The sequence below is a fragment of the Sturnus vulgaris genome, chromosome 3, assembly GCF_052056855.1.
Source record: "Sturnus vulgaris isolate bStuVul1 chromosome 3, bStuVul1.hap1, whole genome shotgun sequence".
In the NCBI taxonomy this organism is placed as follows: Eukaryota; Metazoa; Chordata; class Aves; order Passeriformes; family Sturnidae; genus Sturnus; species Sturnus vulgaris.
In genome coordinates, this window is record NC_142245.1 from 83332487 (window position 1) to 83360003 (window position 27517).

Below are 27517 nucleotides of genomic sequence, written 5' to 3' on the forward strand. Positions count from 1 at the left end.
GCAGCACAGACTTAATTTAAGGAGCAGATGGACTAAGTGGTATGTCCACATGGATGTTTCCAGCAGTGGGAAATGAGCTGGAGTCCCTGGAAGGTACAAGTATACAACCATGTGAGAGGAAAAAGGTCAGGTAAGTCTTAAGGGGACTTCCCCTTTTTTTTAAAAGTCAGAAACCTTTTCCCAAAGCATTTAGATTTAGAGGCTGATAATGCTGGGATGAAGCAGAAATATGGTACAAATTCCCCAAGAGATTTCTTCATTTCCCCTCATGCCAGCTAAATATTGCCCTACTTAGGGAAAAAAAATCTATGTTGTAAAAGACAGACTACAATTGCTGCTTCCTACATTTTCACTGGTGTCTTGATGCTGTCTAAGGACACCCTGAAATTTTTTCTGGCAAATGTGTCAAATGATTTTGAGTTGGCTGAGCCTACAACTTGCTGTGGCCATATGAGGGACAAGGAGTTAAGAGACAAGAATGGGACACCCAGTCTCTCAGGAGACAAAATTATTTTTGAAGCTGATCATGCTGCACATGTGACAGAAAACCAGTGGGAATGAGAGTGACAGACAGCATTGCATGAGGGCTATTTCAGTACCAGCTGCATCCACAGTACCACTGGTTGGGAAGGGAAGACAGCAGCATGGCTTTGTGTTCCAAGGTCTTTGTCAGCCTGTGTCAGCAAATTACCTTCACACCAAGATATGAAAATGTCCTGTAAATCTGCCATTACTCTTTGTTGCCCTTATTTTTTAAAACCAAGTTGCTTATAGCTGGTATGAATTTAACTATAGAATGTTGAAAGTAAACCATAAAAATATCTGGAAATCACCTCAAGTAACTTATAGACTAAAATTTCTCGTGGTTTATTCTGGTATCTCAAGAAGTCTTAACAAAATAAAATTTCTGCTTGTACGACCAGCTTGGATGAGATGGAAAGCAAAGTCTGAAGTTTTTTTGATGTTATGGAAATTTACAGAAGCCCCAAAACATGGATCAGGGCTGGAAGGAGGTGAGGGCTTCTGGTGATAATAATATTGGTGGTTACAATGTTCTGCAGTTCAGTCTGCAAGGATGGAAAATTTTCAACATGTGTCTCTGGTAAGGCCAATGTATTTGTTGCCCTTCTTTTCTACACTTTTCCCTGAAAAGGCCTGCTGAAATCAGGCAGCTAATGCAACTATCATTAAAAAACAAAGAGTAACATTTCAGATTAGGAAAATACAGAAAGTGCATGGATAGTTTTGAACTTTACTGTTCAGCTGGGCCTGCTGATCTGCACACTGTAGCTTTTGAGGCTGAATGAGGCTGAATGAGGCTGAATGAGATGACCAGCCCCAAATGCATTTAGAGTCAAAATGGCATTGTGTGTGCCCATGTGTCTATGTACTCACACGTGTGCTTGGGGCAGAATAAACAGGTACCACAGAATAAGGACTAATGCTGAAGGTAGGAAACAGTGACATACTGAGTATGGGCTGGTGGTGATAGTAGCTAAAACCCAATAAGGAAGAGAAAAAATATTCTGGGTATTTAAAATTAAAATATCCAATGTTTATATTGACTTGATTGCTCTTTACAGAAATAAAGCAATTTGTGGCAATTCTATTTTTGATTGCTACTTCTGTCTTCTGAGGGCATTAATATGGTTAATTAATATTAATATGCAACTACCTTTATTAGAAGGCTGTTAGACAAAGACAGACCACAACAAAAAACATTTTTAAACAATTTATAAACTAACAAGATAATTAAGGCAAGAAGATTCCGCTGAAGAGCCAAAATTTGTCAACATCTTCTGATCCACATATTTCAGATGCTGTCGGATAAGGACTGTCAGTAAGTACTGACATTAAAAATAATGACCATTGTAAAATGATTTTCTGTTTCACTTGACTCTATAAGGCCAGTAATGTGTTGCTAATGAAGCACCCAGGGTGAATAGCATGATCTTTTCTGGGACTCTGAGAAACAACCACTCATATGTACAGGAAATGTCTTTGGCAACACTCTGTGGCCTTAACTGGAATTTCTGTGCAATTATAGTTTTATGACTCAATCATATTATTTAAACATAATTTTTCTGTATCTAATTTATTTATTGTCTCTAGTGGTAGACACAGAGGCTGGTGAGCTAGATTGTATTAACATTTCAGAGTAATAATAGAAGAACGCAATTATCTTTGGACATAAAAATAATTTTAATTAGACAATCAGTAAAGTGGGAATGGACAAACAATGATGAATTATTATTCTGTAGTTTAATCAGACAGCCAGAGAGCTGGTCTGCAAGAAGAGTTTGCACTCAAGAAATGCTTTGGCTGATTGAGTCACATGTAGACAAAGAGGAGAAATGGTCAACTTCCTTGGGTATCTTTTTACTACCAATAAAAAAAAATACATTATTCCATAATTTCTTTGAAGTCATGGTGATGCCTTAAAGATCTAAATGTAAAACAACACACTTTCAAGACAGTGTTAATAGAGGCAGTAGCATAAAATCTTCTCTTTAATTGGAGGCCTCCAGGGGCAAGTATGGAAAAATGCTCGTGTGATATAGGCTGAACACGGTTTTATAAGTTTAGCAAATTAGCATAATTGCCCAGAATCTCCAATTAGAGGCACAGGTGATGAAGTAATTTACCCCCTTCGTTCAGCCCTTTTCTGAAGGCTCCCCTTTGCTAGTTGTTATAAGAAAGTGTATTGGGAGAGTGGTTGTCCGTAGTTCCCAGAGGAGGCAAGATGGGATAGGGGCCTTTAGGAATTTGTGTTGTCTTTCTGTCTAACAGAGTGGGTAAAATGCTAGCTACAAATCTATATATTATACCATATAATATTGGCATATTATACAAATCATCTAGAGAGCTACAAGTGTATGTGAAGAATATTTAAAAGCAAAAATCAGTTTGGCATCAACAGGAAGACTTGCAGTTTGCTAAAAGTTAATGTAAATATTTTCTTTACTCCATCTTAAGATCCTATCAAACCAAAAGTAACTTAGTATTTATGGATTGTTCCTTTGAACATTCACTGGCTTTCCTTCCACCATATATCAGTCTTTTTCTGTCACATGAGAAAATTTGACTGGCCACTCCTTCTGTGGCAGTGTCATCTGACTGTACTTCCAGGTAAACCTGTGTGTAGATTTTTGCTGTGGCCTACTTTGGTAATTGCTGTTTTCCATATCTGAAGAGAAGAAAAGAGAATTTTGTCTGAAACTTGCTTGCCTCATGTGAGTGAGCAGAGCTTCTTACCACTTCAAACTGCATCCATGGCCCTGCTTTATTCCTGCACCAGTTTCCAGGTCAAATATAATGTAGCCATCCTCTAATATAATGAAAGATGAAACCGATGGTATTGCAAACCCAGTGTAATTTAGGTGCTACATTACACAGTATCTATCACATGATAAACAAGACCCATCTGCATATTGAGAGTCTTGATAGCTCTACGCAGAGCCAAAATGAACTTGATAATTCATCCTGATATTTATCAGCACACAGCGAGGTGCAGGCTAATGCAGCTCCAGTGTATTTGTGCTGCTCAGGCAAACAAAGGCAGACCCACAGCTCGAGAGCAGCTCCTGAGCACTGGCATTTTGAGGCTGTGAGCCAGGGCACAGCAGGAATGCTGACTTCTGTCATGGTTTAATAACAGCCAGCAACCAAGTACCACACAGACGCTCCTCACTGCCTCTCCCCCCAAGTGGGAGGGGAAGGAGAATTGGAAAAACCATAAAACCCATGGGTTAAGTTTAGTTAGTTTGAAATAAGATTATTTCAGTTTAATAACTGAAATTATGTGAAATACAACACTAATTAATAATAATGAAAAGGGAGATAAAAATACAGAGAGGATAAAACCCAAGTAAGGAAAGTGGTGCACAAAACAATTGCTCACCACCCACTGACTGATGCACAGCCTGTCCCTGAGCAGCAATCGGCTCCTCACAGCATATAAACTCCCCCAGTTTATATACTGGGCATGGTGTTCTGTGGTATGTAATTTCCCCAGGGTGTGCTGTGGAGGGCAGGACAATTCCTGACTTTTAGATGTGCTGACATCCATTGGGATGCCTTCACTTTGTCACATGGGGTGCCTGGGCACCTTGCCATAACACATGATAAAGCAAAATATCTGAGAACAGTAAGCATGCTGAGTTGAGAGTCTCCTTGTTAGCCAACAGAAAGCCCTGGGTGCAGTGGTTGGGAAATATTTGCATCTCACTATGTTTTGAAACCTGAAACTCTTGCCAGAGTGGGTCACCCAAATGAGAGCTTTCTGAAAATTGATCATCCTTCCTCCAATTTTTTTTATTAGAAGCTTTAGGTGTTTGCCCTGAAAACCTGGCTTGAGACCTTCTAGATAACACTGGTAGCCACCAGACTAGTAAGTATTTTTGGACTGCTGTTCTCCATCTTGCCAGGTGATGATATTTTAATTTTCCATTCAATTTGCAGTGGGCTAAAGAGATTCCCAGGGCAGTTGAAGTGGAAATGTCAGCTCATTTGGAGGTTGCTTTCAGGTGGTACAACATACATACAGGGTGAAAGTGCTAGGAGTCAATGCAGGATAAAGTTGACCACCAGGAGATGCCTACTGATCTCTATCCTTGGTGACACCAGTAGTAGTTTGAATGGATTAGAACAATCCCCTAAAGGAAAAAAAACCCACCCAGTTGAAATTCACATATTTTTTGTTTTCCATACCTGATGTTTGAAGATATATGTCAAGTCCATGGATACCCTCTCTGAAGAACATCCTCAGGGTACCTGGATATCCTCAGGTACCAAAGTCCTGTAGAGATCAAATCTCTCCAGCTGGCACCACAGTGGCTGCTTTCCCCCTCTTGCTATATTTTGCAAATTAAATGCCCAGGAGAAAATTTAAGAGGCAGAGAAGGGCAGTTTGACAGCTGACAGAGAGGGTGTCTGAAAGCATAGGGTTCCAGAGTTCCTGGGGAACAGGGACTGCCTGAGGGCAGCTCTGAGAGACAAAGGTTGTCTCTGAAAGCAGAAGAGATATGAAGTATGGAAAAGAGAGTAATTATGCAGCTTAAAAAGAGCATGTTGAACATATTAGTCATTAACTCCTAGAGGAGGTGCTGGAGTTGGAAGGGAAATTGAGCTCCCTTTCCAGCAATATAAGTTAGTATAGGTATATTTGACTTTATTAGGGACACGAAAAGAGGTTAACTGTAGGCTGACTTTCAGACAAGGATCACACACAAGTTTTCTTTATTCAATATTGAGGCTAATCTGACCAAAGACAGCTTTTCTCATGTGAATACAAGGAGGGGAATTAGTAGCTCCCACAGTCTAACTGGGAATAGCAAGAAGATCATGCTGACTGAATCTCCAGCTGAGCCGAATAGCACAAATGATTTTACCTGTATTTCTCAATGAGTTTGTGAGAAATCTGCAAAATGAAGAGCTTTCAACCCATGTCTGTTAGCTGGTGTGGTGGCCATAGAGTTTGGGTTAGCCTTGTTGCTACCCCAGCTTGGGCCTGATGGTCTTGTGGAGATTCTGGTGGACTTATGGAGGTTCTGGGGTTGGGCCTTGCCAGTGAAACCCGACTGGTCCCACTGTCACTGCTGTTCCTTGTCGGGCAGCTGGCCTGCACTGACTGTCCATGGCAGCTAATGGGGTCTGCTGACAGTGAAAGGGCTCCCAAGGGACATCACAGTGACTGTGGTGAGGGCACTGAAAATAGTGGGAGATTCAGTTAATGTGTGTGAAATGGCCACCAGCCATTCCAAGGTCAGAACTGCTAGGGAGAGCTGATGACTAATGTAATTTGGTTCTGTTTTCTGTTTGCTAATTATCTGATTCCTTTTAATTTATTCCTTATGCATTGAATAATTTCTACAAGTTCTTAGTCTATAGCTTGCACAAGAATTTGCTGTTTCAGCAAATGCTCCTTCATAAAACTGCAGGCTAAATAGACATAGAAAATGAAGGTAAAATGAGAGTGAAAATACCCAAAGAGGATAAAACCTATTTTTCGGATGGTATTTGTATTTGTTTCACCCTCCCAGGTCAATCTATGAGGAGGCAACACAGGATTTTGACTGGTGGGAGAGCAGCACTGAGCTGCTTGCAGGGCTGCTAGGGAGACTTTGTTGCTGTAGCCCAGCACAGGCTGTGATCTCCTGGAGCAGAATAAAAGCTGTCTTGTAGATGAATATTAGGAAAAAAATGGCCCCTCAATATCTTCTGGTCTTTACTGTGTCATTACTCTGGATTAATCTCTGATGTGGTCACGTTTGAGTGATCTGCTGGTCCTGTCACACAGGCAGCACCTGAAATTCCTCACTTGAGTTCAGTGTCATGACTGTCTCATTCTGAGCAGCTCATGCTGGGCATGCCCACATGCCTCTCCTCTGCAGGACTCAGCATGGGCTGCACAAATCTGGCTATATTGCCAGATGCTTTTTCCCCTTCCTCTCTTTGCATTTGCTCACTCTGTTATCGAGCTACACTCCTCAGGCACTAAACAAACACTAAGTATTCAGCACCAGCCCTTGGTTTCTGCACTTCAGCACATAACTACCTGTGGGATCAAGCCCTAATTGAAAGAGTATTTAGGCATGACTTCTTGGTGATTGCTTTTCAGGACCTTATCCTAAGCCCCTTCAGAAGACAAAGGCAGCTGAGGGCATTAAGGCTCAAAGATAGTGCTTGATGTTTCATAAATTTGGATCTTACAGTGACTAAGCTTTCTGAGAGTTATGTTTAAATCAAGTGACAAAATCAGCTTGGAAGTTAAACAGTGATTAAGTCTCTGCTCCCATATCTGAGGAGGCTAAAGAACTCAGCCAAGAAGTATTTTAGAATGAATCTATCTAGTTTCTGTATACAATAGGAGATGAGAAACAAGCAAGGCATTTTGGAGAGGATATTTAACATATTTTCACACTTACAGCTAGCAGGATAGCTGGAAGGAAAAATACTTGTTTATTCATCCATTCAAGTTATAAATGAGTGTGGGTTATACCAAAGGAATCGGCTGAAGCATCATCTCTTCTCCCTTAGCTCCCCAGAGCTGCTTTATATCCTATTGTCTGTCTTCCTTCTCATTTGCCTCCATGTCTTATTCCAATCTTTACTATTCCTTATCTTGTTACCCTCTAGCCCTGATTTTGTGTGCATATGCAGGCTGTGAGTCCTATGTATAAATACCAATTTACAGTACTGGGATGATGTAAATTGTGTGCAAGGCAAAATGGTAGAGAAGGTGAACAGTGCTAGGTGTTTAATGTACAGGAGCAGACTGGTGTATGCAGATTGGAGGTTAATATTACTTCTCACAGCTGACTATAAACTACTGGTATTTACTGCGGCTACAGGGTTTTAAAAACATAATTAAAGATTAACGAACCTTAACAAGATCTCTGCCTGCCAGAGGAATGTTAATAGAAATGCAAAATCCTGCGCAGTGGTGTAGCTTAGGCAGCCCTATTGCACTTAACCAAGCTGAAATGTTGGAAGTACTGAGGATGGTGGCACGTTTACCTTAATAGCAGAAGTTAGTCAGCTCTGCTCTTTCTGTTTGTGCTTCTCGGACCATTTAAGTGTAGATAGTTTTGGACAGAACAGAATGGTGTTATTTATTGTGTCAGATCTACTTGTTTCTAAGAACAATTTGGCTGAACACACGCAATGGTGCATGCACACTCCAAAACCAAAACAATATTAGCTGGTATTCTGCCCAGTCTCTCTTTGCTCTCTGCTAATGAATCTCATAAAGTTACTTTTCACTCAGCTCCTGACTATTCTACAGCCAGGAAAATGGCCCTCCCAGCAATGTGAATATATGAATTGTAGCTGAGATGGAAAAAGATTTCTGTTATAGTCACAGAAAAATATTTTAAAACTGAAATTCTTTTATAGTCCGATGATAACATTCTTTTTCCCACAAAAGCTCATGATTTGTTTTTTGCTTCACTTAATGCATGTTGTAAAACACAGCTTTATGAGCTAACTTTAAAAACCAACAAAAAATCTGTGACTGTATTTTAAGCCAGGTTTTGAGTTTTCCTGAGTGGTGCAGATACCTCTGCCTCCAACAGCATACCTTTTCCAAAATGTCTAGTGGTGAAAGTATGCATGGGAGGAGTGGGAGACAGAGCTTCTTTAGCCAAGGCTTTTTGACTATTTTCCATATTTTCTGTGGGATCAAACTTTTTGAAGAGCATCTTGACTCTTTCACTCTCAAATTGACAGCTGTGTAAAGAAGGAAAAAAGAGAGAGCAGAAAGAGGTAAGCAAAAGAAAGGTATAGAGGAGACCTGCATTATCCTGAAGAATATGAATTAAATGGGCTTTTCTGCTTTCTGTATTGTTCATGTGAAAATTCTTATCTGTTCTACATATTATCCCCCTCTTCCCTGCTGTCTGCAGAAGAAAGTGGCTCTTGATTGGCAATTCTTTTCCCATGATTTGCCATGGGATAAATCTGACAGTTTTTATGCAATCAGAATATATCTGGGTTTCTTTTCACTGTACTTGTCTTATCATCTTATTGTGACTCTTCAGATTTTTCTAACCCTTCTTTTTTCTATAGTGATGAAGTATATGGAAAAATCATATTTATTGCTCATTAAATAGAAGTCCCTGTTTCTGCTGGACAATTAGTGAGAGCAAGTGCTGGCAAAACAGATTTGGGGAGCCCATTGAGTTGTTTGCAACTCTGGAAACAATTATCTGCTATATAAATGATTTTACTGTGCCCAGTTCTGGTGCCCGTATATAAGAAGGACATGGAACTGTTGCAGCCAGTCCAGAGGAGGGCCATGAAGCAGATAAGAGGAGTGAAGCACCTCCCCTAGGAAGACAGACTGCGAAAGTTGGGACTGTTCCCCTGGAGAAGAGAAGGTTGTGTGGAAATGTCACAGCAACCTCTCAGTGTCTGGAGGGGGCCTGCAGGGAAGCCAGAGAGGGACTCTGTCAGGATCTGCAGTGACAGGACAAGGAGTAATCAGTACAAAGTGAAAGAGGGTAAATTTAGGTTAGATATTATGAAGAAATTTTTCACTGTTAGAGGGGTGAGACACTGGAACAGGTTTCCCAGAGAAGTGGAGGGTGCCCCAACACGAGCAATGTTCAAAGCCAGGCTGGGTAAGGCCTTGAGCAATCTGGTCTGGGAGGTGTCTCTGTCTATGGCAGGGGAGGTTGGGACTAGATGATCTTTAAGGTCCCTTCCAACCCCTCCACATTCTATAATTCTATGATTATTTCTCTAAGGGAGAGAGAAGGTTTACCACATACAGCTGATCTGAAATCAGTATAAAATATAAGTTATTACTTCTATCACTACCACACCTGGGAGGTCCAATCCAGCATTCCTACCTAACTCAGAGCATGTACAGAGGTTGCTCTGAAGTGCAGGACAAATAAAAGTAGTGGGAGTGCTCACCATAAGTGGTTGCTGGTGACATTACTGTCAGGAAGACAGGCTTTGGTCTCTTATGGCAGCTGCCTAAAAGTTGTTCAAGATCCCTGTGGTGCTGTGGCAGAGGAGGGGATTGTGTGCAATTGTGTGGCATGGCTGACTTGGGCACCTCTGCCTAGTGAAACTAGCACTGGATGTATGTATTTCCTTTCCTCTTCCTCCTGTTCCAGTGCCAGTGCACATCCAGCCTGTAGGCTCCATGGAAATGGCATTATCTTCCTACCCATTGCAGTAGTGCCAGCTTTGGAGAAAAAAAAATTTTTATCTTTTTTGTTGTCATCAGCTGATGGAAGGCTGCTGCTGTCCATGCTCTTTGCCTTTCACTCCTGGTCTCCCTTTACATGCCAACTATGATTTTCCACTTTTTGTTTTTAATGCACATGAAAACCATTTTCTTTTCACTCAGACAGAGCAGAGCGGTTATAACAATTTAGCTCTGCCTTAGCTTTGTGCTTCTCAAGTGTGTATGTTCTGAAAACTCTCCTTTAGAGTATCGTGATCTGAAATGATGGCCAAACAATGGCACTTTTCAATTTAAACCATAGCCACTGCACATAGAACGTCTGTGCTCTCCCATTAAAAAGCTGTTCCTCATAGTTGCACTACATTATGCCAATGTGTTGGTTTTATTTTTGTCACAGCCTGAGTATTTTAAAGGGGCATTTGCAACTTAAACAACTGGTTTGTACTAGGTGTGGAGAAGTAAGGCCAGCTTTCCAGCTACTATGACTAAGACTGTGTTTTGCAGGCAGGCACAGTCTGGAGCAATTTCTCAGAAGGACATCTTACTCCTATCCAGTTAATATGCCAGTGTATCACTTCTTTGCAATTATAGATTGCCATTATTTTCAGATTTTTTCTCTTTGTCTTAGAATATTCCAATATTCTATTTAGTTCTCTACTCCTAGCTCAGCTCTATGTTGTCATCTTGTAGTTAGTTTATTGAGAGAGGATACCGGGTCTTTGACCCACTTCTTTGGTATACAGCATTGTTTACAGCTTCCTGTCTGGTGAGTTACTTCATCCCTGGGCTTAGGTTGGAAACTTTTCAATGGCTGCTCCTGAAATAAAAATATTACACAGGTGAAAATGTCTAAACAGTGGAGGTTCGGATGCTCCCAGGTCAAATTTTTCACACTTGAATTGCACTCTCTTTTAGTCTTCATTAAAATTCATTAAATTCTTTAAAATATTTTCTTCTTTAATAAAATCCCAAAGGAATAAAGATTTGATGCTCACAGTGTTCTCTCAGTAGTTTGTCTTCAGCCAGGTTTGTAAACCGTAGGAAGTGAAATGCTCTGAGGAGACAAGGGAAAGAGGGAGGTTTTTTTCAGCTTTAGCAGGTCTAATTGTTTGATCTTTCTCTTACAGAAAGAAAACAATTTCTGTATCTACCAAACTTATGTGTAGGATGAAATACCTGTGCATAATATACCTGCTACTAAAGGATACCATTACTCGGTATCTGGAACTTAGACCTAGTATGTGTGTACTCAGAGATCTCTGCAGTTCTTGGTTTTATATAAGTTGATGTAAAGTTGGGTAAATTATCTTGAGAAGGAATCCTACTTCTCAGAGCACTCATTTTTTCCCTGTGATTTTAACTGCAATATGCTGGACAGCAACATTGTAAAGCTATGTTAAATGGATTGCAGTTAGGAGAAAGAAATGTGGAAATAGTGAAAGGGATTCACTTGTACAAAGCCTAGTGACAAAATTCACAAAGAATTTTGAGTGTTACAGAAACAAAACTTGTTATAAGGACTTAATTCAGTACACTGGACTGAAATGTACTGAAAATATGGTGAAGTTTTGCATGGAAAACTGAAGTGGGATCGAAGTGATTAGTATAATACATTTTCCTCATTCAAAGAGACTGTGCTGTTGATGAAGCTGAAGAGGTTAGCACAGTCTGTGGTGCTCTCTGCTTACTTTGTGCAGGCACCCTCACTGCCACATCTTCTTTTCCATCATATCTTTCCCAGCACAATACCAGATTGCTTCTACCTGGTGAGGTGTGAGTGTGCTTACGAGCACTCTACAAGTTGGGAGGAGGCTGTCATGAATCCAAAAAAAGCCAAATGTGGCAGAAGTCTGGGTGGACTGACTAACCTTCTCCCTGCCACATGACACAGTGTGGTCTGGATTCTGGATTTTATGTGAATGATATAAGTCTTTGGGAAAGTTCCCTGGAAATGGTGTAAGTTACTCTTAGCTTTTCTTTTAATGTGGGATTTCAGAAGATGATTTAAAACCTATTAACATTTGGATCTTTAATAAGCTTAACGTAAAATACTGAAGCTTTTTAATCTCCTCAGCCTCTGTGCTGAATAAAATAGAAAAGAAATGCATTATACAGATAGGATCTATCATTTTTTACTCAGAAAGAACATTAACGTTGTGGTAACTGTTATGTCTTTGAGCAGGCCAAATGAAAAAAACACCAACAACGTAGCTGCAAACAAATTAGTACCTTCCAGGTAAAAGAAAACAGCAATTAAAGAAATAGACTATTAACACCTCAGCCATTGACTATCTACACATATTGACACAGAGCTTACTACAAGCTATTTTTATGTAGCCTTTTGCTGACAATTCTCCATATGTTCCGTGGGAGTTTTATCAACTGATTCCATGTTGCACAAGTGTCCCAGATGCAGGATGTACAAGAACTCTTGGGTAAACTTAGCAAGTAGTAGAACTTAGTCTTTAAGGTCTCTTTGCATTTTCTGGTAATTAAAATCATGATTTTAAATCTCTGTGGGCATTTCACAGCAATTAATCATGCATCTCATTGACAGCCCCCCTGCTTCTGAGGAGCCAGTTACCCTCAGTCATTATACGATCTGTCTCATGTTTAGGTGGTGTAAAATGGATCTGTGGATCTGAAATAGACTTGGGCAGCAGGGAGCAGTAGAGTGACATAAAGAAAAAAAGTGTACTGCAGTGTTCAGAGATGGAAATAAATAAATTACAGTGACCTTACATACCGCTGGAAAAATTTGGTAGCTAAAGTGTGTTTGAAGGGAGACAAGTTGGAGTGTTAATTCACTGGATGATTCTGAAGACAGTCCAAGTATTATAGCTGAGACTGCTGCGGCTGAACTTCTGGGATACACTAGCTCAAGTCCTTACCTTTGCCTTCCATATAATATCCCTAATAAGAAGAAAAAGCTGAATAGAAAGAAAAGGAGAACATTCATTTATTTAGATAAGCCAGCAAAGTGACAAGTATGTCTTGATGCCAAAATGAAGCTATGTAACCTGTCCTCCTGAGAGTAGGCATATGCAGGGGGGGTGATGGAGCATTGAACCGTGTGGAAAATGATGAGCAGAACAAGAAGCTGTGACTTGCTGTGAAATTGCCACCTTGTAAGTCCTTCTTGACTGCAGTGCTCTGATTAGTGACCCACCTTTCAATGCTTAGCTGCATTGTTGGGCCTGGCATCAGCCCTTCCAGGCCACCAAACAAGAGCATGACCCCAAAGTAAGACTTGTGGCGACATGCTCTAGAGACATATGACACCTGGGATTGGGCATGGAGGACCTTGAAAGGAAAGAGACGTCTGTGATTATGGGTCCCATTAAGTGTGAATTAAGGGCTCTGCAGTCTACACACCGCTCTCTGCTACAGGCAGGAGACAAGAGATAGGCAGTGCTTGAGGAAGCACAGGAAAACAGCCCAAGTACTGGCACCTGGAAGATATCTGGACTGATTTTTACTGTATTTTGGTTTTAAGGAGAGGGATATTATTACCTGCAGGTGAATGTATAAAATGTTTTTCCCGTGTTACTTCTTAAGACAATCACAAAAGTCTCAGTCCAAGTGAAGCAAGACCAAGCACTGAAAAGATTGACATTTTTTCTCCCTTTTCTCTCTTTCTTTTCTCCTTTTTTTCCTCTCTCTTCTTTCATCCCATCCTCCTTCCCCTTTCCTCCATATCACTGATATCCTCTGTGAACTTCCATTGTTTCAGAAGCACCCTCAATAAGAAACATTGAGCCAGCTTTCTGGCTGCTGCATTGTTTGTCTCTTTCCTCATGATCGCCAAATCACTGAGTATTCCTGAAGGCCAAAAGCTCATATAACAATGCACAGCACTAAGTCTTCCTGCCAAAACACCCTTTATACATTAAAAATACTGTCATTTTCCTTTATAATTTCTTACAACGTTCATGTCATTAAGTCAAGCCCCATACTTGAGCACCTAGAGATCAGATGCTCAGGGTGAGCAAAAGTAGCAGCTCAGCAGGAAGTCAGTGGCATTTCTCAGTTCTTGGTATGATAATCTGCAAAATTCTCATGCTTTTTAGAGACAGACTGGGAGCATGATCAAGAATAAAGGAAGTAGAATCAAGTATAGAATCTCTCTCCTTGGAACTGCAACAGGCTCCCCAGGAAATTGATCAGAGCACCAAGCCTGTCTGAGTTCAAGCGATGCTTGATGATCGTGATAGATTCCTTTCAACCCAGCGTATTCTATGATTCTAGGATTATATAATGGAAACCAGGAGATTTATATTTAGACAAACATTAGAAAGAGTATAGAAGGAAATTGGTAAGTAGTCTAGAGGGAGGAAAGTCATTTGGTATTGAGGGAACATTGCTACCTGGGATTGGTACAACAAAATTGGCTTCACGTATTCTGAACTTAACTAAAGCAGAAAGACCAAGGTAAATTTACCATACTGCTGTTGTGATAAACTCTCAAGCCCTGCAAGGTCTCCTACTAGCATGGTAGCTTGGCTGGATGGACCTGTCTGTCACTGCTGCTCAACACTACCTCTGTCATGACTGGGAGAGCTGGTCAGCTGCCTGAACCATTCCAGAAAGCAGATTGGACTGAGCTTTGGTGCAGAGCAAGTCTTTGCCCTTTTTGAGCTCATCTCGTGCTCAGTCTCTAGGATTGTCTTTATTTGTCTGCATGCACTATAGTTGCCATCTCTGAAAATGGCCATCTTTTTGGTTCTGAATGGCTCTTCTTCTACCTCCTAGGTAGGGAGGATTTTTGTGCAGTGGAAGTCATTATTACAAATGTGTAAAATTGCCTCATACATTTCTAAGGTAGCTAATATGAATCTGTATATTATTAGCTGGCATGTGTATGACACAATGAGTTTTGAAACAGCAATGCACTGACAAGGGATACAATAAATTAAGAGTCTTGGTTACTGCAGTTTACAAGTCATCTTCATTAAGTTACTTTTATTGCTGTGTAACAAAACCTACAAATCAGTTTGGAGAAAAGTTTTGCACTGATTCTGTCTCTCTGGAGGAAAGAGAGAGGATCAGTGTGGAAATGCTCAGGAATTGTCCTGCTAACCAGTGAAGTCACTTTCCCAGCTAGGCTGATGTGAAACCTCCCATCCCAAGTAGGGCTGTGCCTTGGAAAGTGAATCTCTGTTGTCATGATGCCCTCTTGAAGATAGTCACAAAGGAAAGATAAGATAGAGGTGTAGCATAAGCTCTGTTCAGAAGAATGTGTATAATTTCTCTTCAGATTTCCAGACACAAACGTCCTGGAATTGTGTCCCAGTCAGTTCACTTCTGTTGCATACCAAGTACAACAAAGTGGAGAGGCATTTAGCACACAGCTCAGAGGAGCTGTTCCAGTAAAAAAATGCAGTTGATCTCTTCACAGAGAAATGTTTATAAAAAGTTGCCAAAGGCAGAAAAATTGAATTAATCTAATAAATCAAAGAGTTTTGCATTTGTCAGGAGAATGGCAATGCTGAGTTACACTTGTAAGTAGGGGATGTGCGAACACAGAAACTCATGAACTTCTTTTCCTGACTTAAAATGAGGGTCAATTACTGGACAAAATAATGAGCAGATGGCTATTCTGAATGATCACAATTTGATTTGGATACGAGTAGGATATGAAGCTAAGACAAAAGAGTTTCACAGATGTGCCTGGGACCCTAGATCCCACTATGTTAATACCACTGTGCCATTATAATTCTGACTCTCAGAGATGTCATGGCCTGACAGTCCTTAAGGGAGAGAGCAGATGACACCAGGATGACTGTCAGGTTGGTCTGGCTGCCAGGTGCTTTTTGAAAGTTAGAAGTTCTACAGCTAACCTAATCCACTGCTCTTTTATTTTTGGCAGACTTTCCTACTCTCATTTCTCCCTTTCCTTTTGCCCTCTGTTTAAGAAGTCTTTTGTTTAGCTAGTTGAGTCCAAGTCTTTTGAACACCTCCAAAATGACAGCTAAAAGCAGTATCTTACACTGATTACTACCAGCATGAGATTGGCAGTTTTTAAGGTGGCTGATGGAAACAAGTGCTGTGCCTAAGTTATTCTAACAATGAAACTACAAGTAAAACTCAAAAAACAAAGTCAGGCTTTTGATTTTTACCATAGTTTCTTGACCTCTGTTGTATATGCTTTACTTGTTTGTCTTCAAGAATCAGGTCACAGTTAATTTCCAGACCATCTCAATAAGCTTCCCTCTTTTTAAAAATCTTGCCAGAATGTTCTTAAAATGTCACACAATTTATAGAAATTTTAAGATATGTATTCATAGAATTCCTCAGCAATGATATATTTGTGTTGGCTAAGGTTCAATAAAACACCTGATTTACTTCTCCAAGCTGCATAACACCAGAGATGACAGGTTTTACCTCTGCATTTTAGGAAGCCTTTAAAAAAACAAATGGAAAAGTAAAAATTTCAGTTACCTCTCATTTCAAAATAGCAAGGACTGAATTGCAGTAGCTGGTAATTGCTACAGTAGCTATTATTGTCATAGTAAGCCAGGGAAGATTTCTTTCTCTAAATTCATTTAAACTCATATATTCAGGAGATGAATAAACACAGTGATTAATATAAATAGAATTCTGTATGGTCTTCCAGACCAAAAAGTCTGTTTTATACTTTGCTGACATTTACTCATTTGGTAAGTGTTGTCCAACCCATTTCCTGCTAAGCTTCTCCATATTCAGTACACATCCATCAAAACAAATTGTTTACAGAATAACTTTGCACAAGGCAGGGCAGACAGAAGGATTCCTTAATAAATGCTTAGACAGATTTCCTCAAGGTTAAAGGATGATACAAAGAAGAGGTTATTAAAATAAAAATCGAGGGAAACACATTGTAGGAGCTTGTCTGCGTGAACTATGAAGAAAATTTACAATGCAGTCACATCAGGTTCTCTAAGAAAAATCTGTCTTTTCTCTTGATATGTCTGCCACACTTTGTTAGCACCCAAATGACAAAGGACAATAAAGAGGCATCATTAATACTCTAAAGTATTGTAGCATTGCGATAACAGGAACTGAAATTCAGGTATTGTAACTGGTAGTGCCTGCTATACCTATAAGTCATGTACAGGCACCAAAGATCTCACAGAGACTGAAGGACCTTATCTCACATGTTGCCATTTGATGCTGTGAGCTGACCTGCTTCAAAGCTCCTCTTCAGAGCTGAAGACATTTAGGACCCATGTGCCATGATGTCAGAACAAGTAATTAGGGATACCATGATCAGCTAGTGGAAAAGTTTAACAGAGCCAACCAAAGTTTTTTTCTGTGATGTGGTACATGACACTTCTGTAGTCCTTAGCAAAGAATCTACTTAATTTCCTTAAATTGTGCATAAACAGGTTCCTTGCAGAGGATCCATTGAGATGAAAATGGCTCTGACCAGAGAACTGGAACATCACACCTCTGTTGACTGTAAGAGCTGTTCAGATGCTTGTTCAATTGAAATTTAATTCTTGGTTACTCTCATTGCTTTCCACAGCAGCCCATGCTAGGTTAATGCCTGCAGCCCTTTTATGGGTTAGTACCTTAAAGGCATTGTCATCCAGCATACTGACCAGATTTTACACTAAAAGTCTACATGGGCCATATGTTGGCCCCTCTCAGAATGGCAGTTTTAGTTTTTAGTGATGTTTGAGTAGTACAAGTAGCTGTTTCTGATTACCTTTAGCTTTATCAAATGAGTGTCTTTATATGCTACAGCAATTAAGGAAGGATACTAAAACTTCAGAGGAGAAATATCTGTTCAGTACCTGCAGACTAAGGTGTACACACCTTATAGGGAACCTGACAAGTTCAATGACTTTAATTACACAATACTCTTAGAAAAAGGAGGTATAACTCCAATTTTTGTCATTTAGGAATTGGCCTAAATGACAAAGGCCTGTCGTTTTCAAAGTTAGCCTTAATTTTGCATTTATTCTAAAGACTATGAGATGTCAATGTTTTAAAGTCCTTACTTTTTTTCTCTGGAGACTGAAATTTTCTGCATGTTTATACCACAAAAGAGAAAACAGACTTTCCTGGCTTTCTGAATTGAAGTTCCCTTGTTTCCTACTATGTCTGCAAAATCATCTTCTGTAACACTCTATTCCATATATCATTCATCTCAGGACTCTGTTTCCCCTGTCATTAATCTGAATAGTGTACCTGTTTCTAAGTTAATATAGTCTCCAAAAAAGGGTACTTTCAGATCCATTGCATGCTCAGCATCTTGGAAGATTGCCTTTATGCTGAAAGGAGAATTCAGAACTTTCCAGAGTGAAAACCATACAGGTTTACATCCTAAGGCTAGGGTTATGATTATGGTTAGGGTTAGGCTTCATCCTAGATTCAGGGCTCCAATAAACACAAAGGCCAGAGTTCTAGGAACACTGCAGCTACAAATGGCGTGCCAAGGAGAAAGCCCGACTGCATAAACACGGCTCCCTCCACACATTTTTAGGTATCTCCAACCTGAACCCCATACAAGCCTAACTGAACAGCCTAGGGTTAGGGTTTTCCTCAGGGTTAGGGTTATGCCCAGGTTTAGGCTACAGAAATCCACAAAGCCCAGAGGTTCAGAGGGTCCACTCCTTGAAAAGGCATGCCAAAGGAAAGACAAGACTGCCACAACATGGCTCCCTCCACGCCTTTGGCATGGCTCATTCCTCACCCCCATACAGGTTGAAGTGCCAGGGCTAGGGTGAGCCTTACAGCTAGGGCTAGGGTTATGCCTAGAATTAGGGTTCTCATAGACACAAATCCCAGAGTTCTAGGGATACTGCAGCTACAAATGCCATGCCAAGGACAACACACAACTGCAAAAACATGGCTCCATCCACACATATCTACATGTTTCCAGCCTCTACCCCATACACGCCGAAATCTACAGCCCAGACTTATGGTATTGCTTAGGGTTAGGGTCATGCCTAGGATTAATGTTCAGAAAACCACAAAGCCCAGAGCTTCATAGGATCCATGCCTTCAAAAGACATGCCAAAGGAAACACAGGACTGCCACAATATGGTTCCCTCCACATCTTTGTGCTTGCCTCCAGCCTCATCCCCATACAGGTTTAACTGCTCTGGCTAGGGTTAGGCTTACAGCTAGGGTTACCCTTAAGCCTTGAATTAGGGCTCTGATAAACACAAACCTCACCTATCCATCTGGGAGAAATTTTAAGCTGGATGTGCTAAATTTTGTTAGCATTCCCCTTTTCTGGGATAAGTCAAGGTTTGGCAGCAAACCTTGCACGTCATTGATTTATTGCTTTCATTAACATGTTGGAACATAAAAAGTAGAGTGCTAGTGTTGAGTTTGCTGCACCTGTCCTGTAATGCAATACTCAACCATTATCAGATGTAATTAGCATGTTTGAGGCAATATATTAGTCCACCACAAATGCTTTTTAAAAGGAGAAGGGAGATTATTTTGAGTGCTTTATGACTTTCCTGAATAGTCTAAAAGCTTTTTAAAGCAGTTAAAGATGTCCACACTAGAAGGGCTCTTCAGGAAAATATTGTTATGGGTGGAGAATTGCTATTAGCAAAGCAGTGACGTGTGAAACCAAAAGGCATAAATTTAAAAAATGTTGATACCAACAATATAAGAAGAAACTTCTGGTAGCATAATTCATCCACAGAACCTCCACACATTACAGATTGTACAGGAAGATCAATATAATGGCAAAAGTTGATGGAGAGCTGAGCCCTAAACAATCTGAGATTTTGAATGTAAGGTACAACTGAGTAATCAAGAAAAGAGACAGGGTGGATGAAGTATGAACACATATGATATCTTCTAATTTACACATGCACAAAGAAAAGGATAAGTTTCTCTAATTTGTGGAAGGTGTTGAGTCACGAAACAAGGACTGAGGGAAGCTGTGAGAGCTCCTCACAGAGGTATCCAATTTGACAACTTGCAGTTATAAAACGTAAATCTAGGTGCAAGTCTGAAAGTAGCCCAAGATGATCTGCCACCTGCAGTCCTGGACCTGATGCATGTGTCATTGTGCATAATCTCAGCAGAAAATATACCTACACAAAAGAGCTTGTTGTACTCACATAATAGAGAATGCAAACATAAAGTCTGTCTTTTATGTTTCATCTTCTACCTATGGTACTCTCAGGTCTCATTGTACTCATTTTCTGTAGAAAATATGACTGCATTTTTTGATCAGTGATGAAAAATTATTTTCTGATAATTTAAGAATTTGTTTCTCCTCCCAGTGCTGAGAGAAGAGAGAATATATGAGCACACTGTGCAACATAAGTGATAAACAATGAAAGGAGCAAATCCTTGTTCACTTTCCCCAGTCCTCAACCACTGTTATCTCACTGTCCACCTTACAGACCTCATCAGGGTCCTGAGGAACTACTGCCTGCCCCACAGTTCTCTTTTGGCCTAAAGTAAGGAGTAAAGAGGCAGAAAGAGTCTCAACATTTACACTAACATCTGCTAGCTGACAGCTGAGCAAATTAAAAGTAAGGACAATGAGCATATTTTTTTCTTCATAGTTGGATCAAATATCTGCTGGCCCAATATATGAGATTCTGTAATTTTCCCTTGGAATGTTTTTGAAACAAGGTAGTTGTCTGAGGAGATTCTCACTGCTGCTGAGTTTGAGCCAGCATCCAGTGACCTTTGCTTGCTAGGCACAAGAGAAGAATATGTTGGTGCCTTGGATTCTGCTAAAGTTTCATGGCCATTTCAGATTTAAAATATACAAAGGTTGTAACACGAATATACTAATATTTAAATATCAGCCTATTCTGTCTAGCCTAAATACTGATCACCAGAACCAGCTAAATATTGGTATGGCACAGGGCTCAGAGCAGAGGAGCCTGTGATTCCTGCTTGGATCTCTTGTTCACACTCATTCTACAGTGGAAATTTCTCTTTCTGTGCTGTCCATTGCCTCACAGTGTTTATTTGCAATGTTGTGCTGAGGAGAAATGTTCTAGAGAATATTACTTTGTCCTTTCTTCTTTTCATAGGATGTTTTTCATCCTGAATGATAGCTTATTGTTTCCATAGCAAAAAGTAGAGGAGCTGGTAAAAAAACTCATCTGAAGGCAAAAACCAAGAGGTGATTTTGTGTGTGTAGAGTACTGTGATAGTGGAATGACAAACACAGCAAGAAGGCCAGCCCTGAAAAGAATTTAATTTATTATGGAAAACAACTGGCAAAGCTGCAACAATGCTTGGCTGCGTGGTATAAGTAAAATTATAATAGTTGTCATTTATATACTCTGACTTGAAAACAGGCTGTTTTCAGGTTGATATTGTGTGTTTTCCATACAAGATTACTTTTTCCCTCTGCATGCCACCTCCTTGGAATCAATCAAACAGATTACTCCAAAGTGACCTTGCTGTAATAGTATGTATATTAAATTTATACATAGCTTCAAATAAAGTGCAGGTTTGCATTATTGAATATATGAATAGGGCAAGCAGTAACAATATTAATTTTATTTAATGTTATGCCTACTATATGGAGTTAAAAGATAGCAAGATTTACAACCATTTCAAGGGAAGTTCTTGCAGTTTGATAGTAACATTCTCAGCATTTTCTTTTATTTTCTTTCTTTTTTTTTTTTTTTTAAGCTGCAGTATGGTAGTAGAGAAATATCAGGGGAAATTTCACAGGCTATTGTAACACAGCCATGAGGGCCCTGGCTGCCTTGTGGGGGCTGAGAGTGTGAGGAGGACAGGACAGAATCAGTAATGGGGTCATCCCAGGCCCCGCTGTCCCCCAGGCTGGCCTGCCACGGTGGCACTGGGATGTCCAACACATGGGTGTGCACTGGAAGCAGGGGGGGCTGCAGCCACTGCAACCCTGCAGGCTCCCTGTGTCCCCTGAGGATGGGGAGCTTTCTCCTGGCTGTGCTGGTGGGGTGCTGGCTCTGAGCCCTGGCAGCTGAAGCCTGGGAGGTTGGATGCTCTCAACACCTTCTCAACAGCAAGGAGAAGTGGGCAAAGCATAGACATGACTATGGAGTGATAACACAGTGAGCTTTAGGGTGTGCATTTGTTGCAGCATGTGTGAGGCATTGTCTGCACCATTGAATGCACTTGTAGAACAAGCAGTAGCAATATTAATTGTATTTAATGTGCTCCATTTCATTTAACAGCACATTTAGTGTGGTCCATTGCTCTATGAAGCTACATCAATACCTACTGCATGGCTCTTATGTTGTACCACACTTTCTCCCTGTACTCAGCACTGTGAGGCTGCACCTGGAATGCTGTGTTCAGTTTTGGGCCTCTCACTTTGAAAAGGACTTTGAGGTCCTGGAGTGTGTTCAGACAAGGGCAACAAGGCTGGTGAAGCTGTGAAAGGGTTTGGAGGACAAGTCTAATGAGGAGTGCCTGAGGGAGCTGGTGGTGTTTAGCTTGCAGAAAAGGAGGCTTGGGGGACTCTTGCTGCTCTTTACAACTACCTGAAAGAGGATGTGGTGAGGTGGGGTTGGTCTCTTCTCACAGGTAATAAGAGATAGGACAAGAGGAAATGACCTCAAATTGCTAGAGGAGATTTAGGTTGGACATCAAGAAAAATTTGCTTTTCTTGAAAGGGTTGTCAGGCATTGGAGCAGGCCGCCCAGGGAAGGGGTGAAGTCTCAGTACCATGGAGGGACATGGTTTAATGGTGGACTTGGCAGTGATGGGTTAACGATTGGACTCAGGGATCTTAAATGTGTTTTCCAACCTAAGCAATTCTATGATATTATGATTATTTTAGCACAGATATTTAGATGACAATTTTCTTTACCACTATAGCTGTGCACCTTTACTTTCTCATTTAGTCTCAGAGGAACTTTGGGTAATGTGTCTAACAGTGCGTTTAATTACTGCACCCATCTGTCCAAAGCTGAGGATGATGAGATACGATGTCTCTTTTCTCATTCACTCTCCTGGTGTGCAGAATATTTGTGCTGGTTATGCAAACTAAACCCAGACACTGTTCCCAAAACTAGGCCCTCTGCCTCCTAGCTGATTTGCAGTTGCACAGTCTTGGCCAGCAAAACTCCTGTGAGTGCAGGTGGGGCACAGAGCAGTGGCTGACCAACCCAGATGCCCACAAGCAGCATGGCAGGGGCTGAGTCTTAGGACACCCTCGTCCCAGTGCCACTAAGAGTTAGATATCCCTGATCACTCTCCTTCTGCCTGGGTGCACAATTCTGCTTCTCTTCTCCTCTCTTTCTCACTTCTAAATTTCCCCTCAGCCTTCTGGATGAGTGCCAGGCACATGTAGCTTTGAGAAAAGACACGGGCATGCCTCTTTGAAATCCCCATCAGCAGACACAGAATATGATTCAGTCTGCAGATTTGCGTACAGGGCATTTGCCTCCCTAAGCCTTGATTCCCCATGTGAAATGGAATCCTATTTTCACAGATTTAGACTTGCAACACCAATGAAAAAGCAATTACATTGTGCAACACATATAAAAATTATGACAGTCATCTATATTTCTGAAAATTTTGCAGTTTTATTCAGATTTATTGAAGGTTTTTCCCCCAGATAACACATCTTTGTAAGTCCACTTTGTCTGCTAGAATATCGAGTCATCAGAATATCCTTGATGATGAATCATTAGAACGTCACTAAAACGTGGTCCTTAGTATCAGTCATGGTCACAGGAATGCAATAAGCTAAGCCATGGCAGTACACTTCGAGCCATCCAAATGTTTTTTTTGAGGCTAATACACTTTTCACTTAATTACAATTTCAAATTATACATTCATTTTTCGGTGATTCATTGCAATTATCATCTGTATTTAATTTAGAGCAAAAAATGCACATTAACATTTTTGGCATAAACACACTTTAGTCAGTGGGTTTGTGACAGAGCAAAATTAACCCCACAAAAAAAGCATGAGACAGCTTTCCCATGCAAAATTTTAGTTAAAACATTCCCAACACCAGTACAAAAATGTGAACAATGGTACTTGTGTGTAGATGTGTACAAAATGCCTTCAAATTTGCCCAAAAAATTGCCCAGAAGTAATGATTTTTGGTCAGAACAAACCATGTGAATTAAAGTCTCATCTTCCAGGTCTCTGTTAGGCAAAGCATTTTTGACAGCTTCTCCAGGAGCAACCGATGTCTTTACATTGAGCCATCACCTGCAAAGTGAAGCACATCCAAAAAATGCTCCTGAGCATGGATTGTGGTGCATATGTTTAGTAAGGACAGCACACACTGGGTATCTGAGCATACAGAAAGATAAGCAGAATCCAAAGGCAACACCAACAAAATCATATGCCAAGTCCAACTTAAATGCAAGGTGGCATGACATGTGGTGAGGTTGATCATGCAATCTATTTTTTGATAAATTCCTGGATGCAGCTGAAGAGGTTGCATCAAAAAGGATTTGATAAGATATAAAGCATATATTACCTCTACACTCCTGTTGCTTACTGCACTGGTTTCTAGAGCCCAAATAAAAACAACCCCATAAACACATCTGAGGTGAAGATTTTGACCTTTCTCTGGTATGCCTTCTGTTAGATTTCATGAAGGAGTTCCACTGAGCATCTTCTGTTTAAGTTAGCTCAAAAAGTACCATGTTATCAAAAAATCCGTGGCTGGTCTCCAAACACAAGCTCAGCTAATGATTCAAGGTGGGTCACTCTGTTGGTATAAATAAGAACAGTTTTAGTCCTATGTATTGTGATAGTTAATCTGCTGCTATTATGGCAGTTTTTGGTTTAGTGGTTTTATCTGCTCACACTTGAAGGAAGTTATTATCCCAGATTATCTGCATCTGAACACTTTTAAATCAATGAAGTTACAGAAGCAAAAAATCTGGTTTATTGTTATGGTTATTTGTGCTTTCACAGAACAAAGAAATTGAGAAGGAAGAAATTCTCTTGTGAGGGTTTTTCAGTTATATGTAATACAAGAGAAAAAAACTTGTTAAAAGCAATGCAAAAAATGGAGGACATTCTAAGAAACTGATATGATTCTAGGGTTGGTTGGATATGCAACCTAATGGTACTGAATGAATTGCCCATATGATAAATGAGATAAATAAATAGGAAAGCACTTCCCTATTGACCCTCATTTCTTTATTGCAGTAAATGGACCATTTACAAAGAACTGAATGGCTCATGGCTCTCTGCATTTAGCATCCTGCTGCTTGCCAAGACATTTGCAATTGAATCAGACTGACTGAGCAGTTGCCCTGTGACTGAAGTTGCTATGATGGTGTCAAAACTCAATGCTTTGCTGAATGCTTGCTGTTCTCTAAGCACAATATTGTCCTTGGTCACATGTTGACAAAATTTTATCATGCTTAACCATCTCAAGATTGATGAGAGCAGCATTCTGAATCCTAGGCCACTTCACAGCATTCTGAGTGTGGAGTAAAACTCACATGTGAGAAACTGGTGTGAAGGGGTCACTGCCAATTCCAAATCCTGCTATGATTCCTTTCCCAACTGCTCTTTTATGGACACCCTTCATGGGCATTTCAGAAAACGCTGCCCACCATCCTTAATCTGGAACACTTTGATTTGACCTGGAAAGTTCTCATGCACTGATTGTGGCTGCATTTTTGTCTTGTATGATAAACCCACTACTCAAGTTTTCTTGTTGCTTGTCCTCACAACAGAAATTAGGACCCTGGGCCTGTGTAAGGCTCTTTTCAGAAGCAGGACCAAGGACAGCAAATAAAATGATGTAAAACGTCTCCACTCATGAAGTATGGATGTTGTTCATGTAGGTGGTGGTTGTCAAGACAAAGCATAGATGGAATACAGCAGTTAGCTTAACAGATGAGTACCTATGGAATAAAACAGTGTAAGACAGAAAAGAGTTGAGAAGCAGACATTCTGTTTTGGCTTCTGTGTTTTGTGTGGAAAGACCTTCTGCCTGTCTGTGTGCAGTCTCTCCCTGGCACTGCCTGGTGGTGCATATGAAGCACAGCATCAGGCCCCAAGAATATCCCCCCCTCCTGTAAGTTTGGAGGCTTGGAGGTAGTGTGGCCAAGGACAGCCCCTTCCTTTGGTGAACTCTGGGCCAGACTCCCAGATGGTGTTATGGGAATGGTCCATCCTGGGCTGACCCTGCTTCCCATGGGAGATGCTTTTAGACTGAGGAACCACCAGCTAGCCTGTGCTGTGCCCTGACATATCATGGGAAAGAAAAAATGTCAAGGCTTGCATCTGGGGATCTGTTTCTGTCAAAATGTGTGGAATTTTTTTTTTTGGTTGGTTTCTGAGGATTTTGGTTTGGTTTGGTTTTTTAAGTAAGAAAAACCACCAGTTACATTTTCCACAAATTGTAAGGAAAAAATTGCGCTCAGCCTATTTTCATATAATGCCAAACTGGTGTGCTTCAGTTTGGAGAAATTATTATCTATTTAACAGCACTATTTATAATATCACCTCATGTTTTCAATCAGCCAGTTTTGCACAAAGAAGGAAAGTTTTTCAGAAAAAGCTTGGGAGTTAATGCACTGTGAATTTTTTCAGACTCCTTACTTGGAGCAAATTAATGTAAAATTGCAATTCTTCTGTCTACTTCTCCAGTTGCTGCTGAAATGTCATGTTAGGAGCAGAGTTTGTTAGAGATGCCAAAGTAGCTTCTCATAACTTGCTTTTCTGTAGACTTTTGCTAAGTTGAATGCTCATAGTTGCTGAGAAAGAAGAGCCTTTGTCATTTCTGGATGGAGGAAATTGTCAAATTTAGATCCAGCAGCCCTGATTTTGTTTCATGGCATGTACATCCTTTTGGGGGGTTGACAAATTAGTTTTGTGGAGTTAATAAATTTGGGTTCTAAGTAAATGCATGCTAAATCACCATCTATTCACTGTGTTTAGGCAGTTCAGATGCCTAAACCTGACTTCATTCAAGTCTACATAAAGAAGATAGGCTACAAAAACAATGTTTTGCTTCTTTTATTGAATAGAAAAACTTTATAGGTCACAGTTAATGTGCAACTCAGGTTTCTGGGAAGAAGCATGGAAGTGGCAGCAAAGGAAGATATAGGTCTCAGATCAGCTAAAAATCACTGAAGATAAGAAGGTGATTTATTGCAATTCTATTCTCTGAGAGTTAAAGGCCTTAAATCAAAACAGTCTGGTCATACTTCTCCAGCCCTGGAATGTTTTTTTGGAGAAAAGATGAATTTATATCAGACTATATTTCAGTAAATAATCAAAGATCCCAAGTAATCTTCTAAAATTTGTCCAAGGCCTTTTTTTTTTTTCTTCTTAAGTGGGGAAAATTTATTTTTGTTGAGTCGTTTTCTTCTTGACTAGTAATGACCTGTGTGGAGAAGAATATTTACCCCATGTGCTTGTTTAGCTTTGTAGCATTTTACTTCACATTCTTAGGGTGCACTTTAAAGATGTTGGTGCCCTGTGTTCCTGGGACATCTTTTTATTTCATTTCATCACCCTTATAAAACTTGAGCTAAGCCAATTCCCACAGGAAAGAAAATATTATTTCTACATAGGATTAGCTTTTTATTTTGGGAATATCCAGTTGCTGCTCTGAGAGGAAGGTAGTCATGGGTATATATAATCCCTTCTAGATATCCCAAAGTTGCAGTTTTCTCTGTTTGTAGGTGAAGAGGAAAATGACAAAATTATAACTAAAGATTTATAGAAATAATGGGCCAAACATCACCAACAACACAAGAATGAATGAAATACTAAGGTCCTAATTTGGAGTAGCTGCTTGCTATGTATGAGGTACTAAGAAAATGTTTCCATAGTCATATGTTCTAGTCACAGATGAAATTCCAGCCATTTTTGAGGTGAGAATTCCTGTGAGTGTTTTGAATATGCATATTGGGT